The sequence below is a fragment of the Phascolarctos cinereus genome, unplaced genomic scaffold, assembly GCF_003287225.1.
Source record: "Phascolarctos cinereus isolate Bilbo 61053 unplaced genomic scaffold, phaCin_HiC Scaffold_8;HRSCAF=390, whole genome shotgun sequence".
NCBI classification, from domain to species: domain Eukaryota; kingdom Metazoa; phylum Chordata; class Mammalia; order Diprotodontia; family Phascolarctidae; genus Phascolarctos; species Phascolarctos cinereus.
Window position 1 is genome coordinate 48700945 of NW_027556291.1, and position 6197 is coordinate 48707141.

The window sequence follows — 6197 nt, forward strand, 5'->3', positions numbered from 1 at the left end:
ATAAAATAACAAATTTTATTTTGGTGACTTATTATGACTTGGGCCTACTTATTCATCTATGTGTCTGTATATCTTTATTTTTCTTCTTTTAATCAAATTGACATCTTTTTCTTTTTATATTACATTCATTTTCAAAAATACCATTCTCCATCTCCCCGCCCCCCACACTCACCTAGTGAGCCCTTGCTTATTTCACTATTTGCATCTACTGGTCCTCCCAGTTCTTCAACCTCCTTAACTCCCACAACTTATATCTCTACTCAGGCAACCATAGGGATGGTCACAACTTATACTTCAACTTTGCCTAGACCAGGGATGGGGAACCTGTGGCCTCAAGGCCACATGTGGCCTTCTAGGTCCTTGGGTGAGGCCTTTTGACTGAGTCCAAGTTTTACAGAACAAAACCTCTTATTAAGGGGATTTGTTCCATGAAGTTTGTATTTAGTCAAAGGGCCACACTTGAGGACCTAGAGGGCCACATGTGGCCTCAAGGCTTCAGGTTCCCCACCCCTGCTAAACCATTCTGCTCCAGAGATCCTGAAATCTCAGACCTTCTGCTATAACTACAACTTCCTATCCTTCCACAGCACACCACTGCTGTGCTTCTTCTGAGCCTTTTCATTGGCCTTTCCTTCCTTGATCCCCCCCTTACTCCATCAATGCTTCATTTCATTTTGACATTCATTTGTTAAGCACCTTCTGTGTTCTTGGCACTTGGGATACAGAAGCCAAAGTATACTAGTTCCTGCCTTCAAGGACTTTATTTTCTAATGGTGGCTGGGTTATACTGGGATATTGCTAAATTAACACAAGATAATTGTAGGAGAGAAAGACTTCTAACCAGAAAGGTTTCACACAGAATTTGGCATCTGACATTAACTTTAAAGGCAGCTAGAAATTCTGAGAGACAGATGTGGGGAGAGAGTATATTCCTGATATGGAAGATTATATGTGCAAAGACATAGAGATGGTAGATAGTATTTTGGATTTAACAAATGCCTAGTATGTCATTTGGGGTAAAATGTAGGGTATGAAGAGGACGAATAGGAAATTTGTGTATCAGATTTCCAAATGATGCAGGGTCATGAGGGATAGCACATTGAATGATACAGTCAGGATGTACAAAGATCTTGACAGACTAGAGCACTGAGCTGAATTTAATAAGGTAAGACTCAATAAAGATCAATGTAAAGTATTATACTTGGGTTCAAAAAGTCAATTTCTTAAGTAAAAGATGTGAGAGACATAATTAAACAATGGTTTGTCTGGGAACAGTCTGAGACCTTTAGTAGACAGTAAGCTCAATATAAGTCAGCAATGTGATGTGGCAACCAAAGAGCTAATGTGATCTTAGGCCACATTAAGAGAAGCATAGCTTCCCAAAGTGATCTCATTGGATTCTGTCCTGGTTAGACATAATGCCTGGAGTACTATGTTCAGTTCTGGTACCACAGTTTTGAAAGGACATTCATAAACTGGAGAAATCCCTGAAGAAGGGAACCAGGATAGTAAGGGGCTTCAAGTTTGTGTCATATAAAGATCAGCCGAAGGAACTAAGGATATTTAACCTGAATAAGACTTGGGATAGGAGGGATAAGATGACATCTGTTTTGGGGTATTTGAAGGACTGCTGTGTAGAAAATGTATTAGGCTTCATATCATCATCGGATTGTATATTTAGAGCTTGTATAGTCAAGCCACTTTATCTTGTAGGTGAGAAAGCAGATGCTCAGAGAGGTTATGTGACTTGTCCAGGGACATAAAGCTAGTGAATATCAGAAGCAGAATCTAAACCTATGTGTGCTTGACTCTTCAGTCAAGCATTCTCTCCACTATACCTTTCTTAGACTTAGTTGGGTTTTTTTGGGCCCAGAGGATAGAATCAAGAATAATGGGTGAAATTGCAAAGAAGCAAATTCAGGATTGAAGTCAGGAAAAATAATCCCCCAAATTAAAGCTATTCATAAATGAAATGGACTGCTTCTGGAGATCATGGCTTCTCCCTCACTGAAAGTCTTCAAGCAGAGACAACATAACCGCTTCTCCAGTATGGTTTTGGCGGGGGGGGGAGGGCGGGGGGGGGGTATGTGCTAAAATAGATGGCTACTGAGGTACCTTCCAAACTTAAGATTCTGGGATTCTGTGAAATAAGTATGGAAAAGTAAGCCAAATCATGGAAATTTAATCATCCTTAGAGAAGATGCATAGCATGGTCATACCTGTGTCTTAAGAATATTAAATTGACAGTTTCTGAAGGATGGATTAGAAAAGAGATAGACTGAAAGCAGTGATACCCCTGAAGAAGCTATAATGATGGTCCAGGAGAGAGAATTGATGAAGGTCTGAGCTAGGATAGTAGCTTTGTGAGTGGAGTGAAAGAGATGAAGACAAAAGATGTTCTGGAAGTATAATTGATAATACCTCCCATATGATTGGATATGAGTGTGGGGAGAGAGAGAGAGGAGTCAAGTCTAACTTCTTGGTTGCAAACCAAGGTAACTAGAAGGATAGTGGGGCCCTCCATAGAAGTCTGGAAGTTAGGAGGAGGGTCAGGTTTGAAATGGGGGGGAAGAGATAGGGAATTTCATTTTGACCATGTTATGTTTGAGATACAATGTAATATCCAAGTGGGCATGTCTAGTAGACAGTTGGCTATATAGAACTGAATTTCAAGAGAGAAGCTAGGTCTAGACATAAAAATTGGGGAGTTATTTGTGTGGAGATGTTAGTTGAACCCCTAGGAGCTATCAGGATTTCCAAGAGTGTAGAGATTAAAGAGATGAGGGCAGAACATTGGTCTGACAGAAAAAGAACCAAGGTAGGGAACAGTGTAATATAAATCAAGGGAGAAGACTTGGCTGGGATGGTCGGCGATGAATAATTCAAGTAGAATGAGAACTAAGAAAAGCCTATCAGACCTAGCAGTTAAAGCATGATAGGCAACCTTGGGAAGGACAGCTTTAATTAAGTTGGGAGCTGAAAGCCAGATTATAAGGGGCCAAGGGTGAGTGGGAGATGAAGAAACAGAGGCAGCAAGTATAGAATGGCTCCTTCTAGGGATTTGTCTATGAAAAGGAGAAGATATATCTACTTGAGACAATGGTGGGATCAGTTGAAAGATTTTTCTTTTGGTTTAAGTTTTATTGATTCATTTTGTTTTGTCACCTGTCATTTTCTTATATATTGTCCCAATCATTCACTCCCCTTAGTGAACTTTCTCTTGTGACAAAGAAAACCAGTTAAGAGAAAAAAACCTAATCAACAAAATGACCATGTCTCACAATGAATGCATTATTCCCAGATACAGTGCATTTCAAGTGAATTTGTCAAAAGAATAGAGTGACAGGAAATGAATCAGTGATGAGGAAGAGAAAGATTGCAGAAGGAAGGGGGGATGATTAAGGGAGCAAGCTTTTGGAGAAGACAGGGGGAAATCACATCAAGGCCGCAAGTAGAAGTTTTGGCCTTAGCAAAGAGAAAAGCTGCCCTTCATCAGAGACTGGAGCAAAGGAAGAAAGAGGTATAGAGGAAAAAGGGGGAGCTCATGGTAAATGATGCCAATTTTCTCAGTAAAGTTGGAGACGAGGTCTTCTTTGGAGAAAAATAGAAGTATGAGTAATGTAGAGAAAACCTGGAATTGCTTATGTAAAGAATGCAGTGCAGCCACAGTCTGGAAACAGTAAAAGGTAATAACAAGGGTGTCCTAAGGTTGAAGTTTTGTGAACAGTGATGGGCCAAGGGGGCAGGGGATTCAAGGATACAAGATGGCATTTATTTTAACTGTCCAACCATAGAGACGTGACTAAAGGGGGGCATGGATGCCAAATTCTTGTTGATAGACTGATATGTGAGGGAGGAATGGATAGAATGATGAGAATGAAGTGTAGGTTTAGGAGAATCAAGGCCAAGGGTGATATGGTCAGGAAGTTATGATCAGAGAGAGGAATTTCAGCATTTCCAATCATGGAGACAGCGCACAGTTCTGGGGTTTGGCGAAATCTAAGACGTGATTATCCTTTTTGGTTGTTGAGGTGAAGATGTGGGTTATGGAATTGAGATTGATGAGCTCGTTGACCACGGTGTCCAAGGGGATAGCAGTGTATATGTATGGAAGTCCCTGATGCTTAGAGAAAGGGTTTGGGTTATGGAAGAAGATTTTGAGACAGCTACTGAATTCATTGAAAAAAGACAATGATCTGGAGACCAATAAATATGTCTGTAACTAGGATTTTGACCATTTGACATAAACAGATACAGCAAATCTTAAAGTAGAATTTCTGAGTGATGGTGCCAGAAGGACAATTTGGAAATGGCACTGAGTTGCGAGGACTATATCTTTTCCTCCTCCTGAGCCAGTATTGGGGGATATGATAAAAAGATCACACAGTATCGGCTTGGGTGACCAGATGTGCAGTATCCTTGGAGTTGAGCCAGGTTTTGGTGAGTGCCAAATGGTGCAAAATGAAGAGACCTAGGATGAAGAGAAGTTTGTCAACAGTAGGGTGAATGGAACCAAGACCCAATAGAATAGGACAGGAGAGGGAATATGAACTGTGGAAGGGTATGAATCAGGTGAATGGGGATGAGAGTAGAGAAAAAGGTGCAGATATCAGGGAAAAGAATTCACCTTAGCAGACATTGACTTTCAGTCACAGATGTTAAGCAAAATGGAAAGTATGAGTTTGTCAGCCATAGAATGGGGGACAAATCAGTTGATTGGGACTGCTACCATCTAAGGTCTTGTGACAGATGGGCATAGCATAGACATGGGGGCGTTGGCTTCACTGTTCTGACTTTCTGTCAAAGCTCTAATCCTATATTTAGCCATTTTAATAGTGTACCGTCCATATTCAAATTCTGTTACGTTCTTACTAATGAAATCCTGGATTACCCCCAATATTGCCTCTCTGCTCCTACTTCTCAGTCACCAAGTATTTCTGGGAGGGAGACATGGAAGCATGCTGACTCCTTACAGTTTCTAGGACCCTGCCCTCATTCATTTCTTATTGACTCCTTATCATACTCTCTGCTGAGATTTTTCAAAACCTTCTCTTTCCTCAAGTCACCAATTTCTCCTTCCACCTCTACTAGCAGCATGTGACCTCATTTCCTACTTAACTAAGAAGACTGAGATCTATCTCTTTTTCTAGTTTCAAAGGATGAGTTGCCTTTCTTCTGACTAATGATAAACACCACATTTTATGTCCTAGATCCCAACTTTTCCAGTCTCCAGGAATTTTCTTATTAATTACCCCCCCCCAATCTTTAAAGTATCCATTTCTATTCTCTCTTCCTTCTCTATATGCTAACATATTCAGAAAGGCTTTATCCTAAGAGACAAAAACAACAGATGTACTCACCTAGAGACCAAAAAAACGACGATGACAACAATGAAAACACACAACAGCTTTTGTCCTATAGCTCTCCTCTTCATCACTTCTGGACTTTTAGAAAAAATAGCCTGCGCTTGCTGCCTAACTTCCCAACCAGCCATTCACACCGGAAAGTCTAGTGAGTCTGGCTTTTGTCTCTCCCATTCACCTCAAACGCCTGTCTCCAAGCTCACAGTTGACCTTGTAATTGTCATACCCAAAAGCATTTTCTCAGTCTTTATCCTCCCTGGCTTCTCTGTGGCGTTTGATGCTGATCCTTCCTTCTCATTGTTACTCTCTATTCCCTTGCTTTCCATGACCATTTTCTCTGCTGATGTTCTTCCTACCTTTCTGACTACTCTTGGTCTTCCTTGCTGGCTCCTCTTCCTCCTTCTGCCCCCTGCATGGGTATTCTCCAAGGTTTTGCCCTCAGCCCTCTTTATTTTCTCTACATGTTCTCCATTTGTGTCCTCATTCATTCCCATTGTGAATGGTCACCTCTCTGTCAGTGACTACTGAGTCTGCACACATATACATTGAGTCCCAGTGTCTCCTTTGCTCCAGTCACACATCTCCAACTGCCTGTTAGACATTTCTACCTAGATGTCTTGCCACTGTCTCAGATTCAGTATAGTGAACACTGACCTCTTCATGTTCCCCCTACGCTTTACATTTTCAACCTCTGCTTCATTTTTGATAGTATCACTGTTCTCACAGTCATCCAGGCTTGAACCCTCAGAATCACATTGGACTCTTCTCTTACGCCCATCCAACCAGTTGCCAAGTACCGTTGATTCTGCTTTTGAAACATTTTTTGCAATTAGC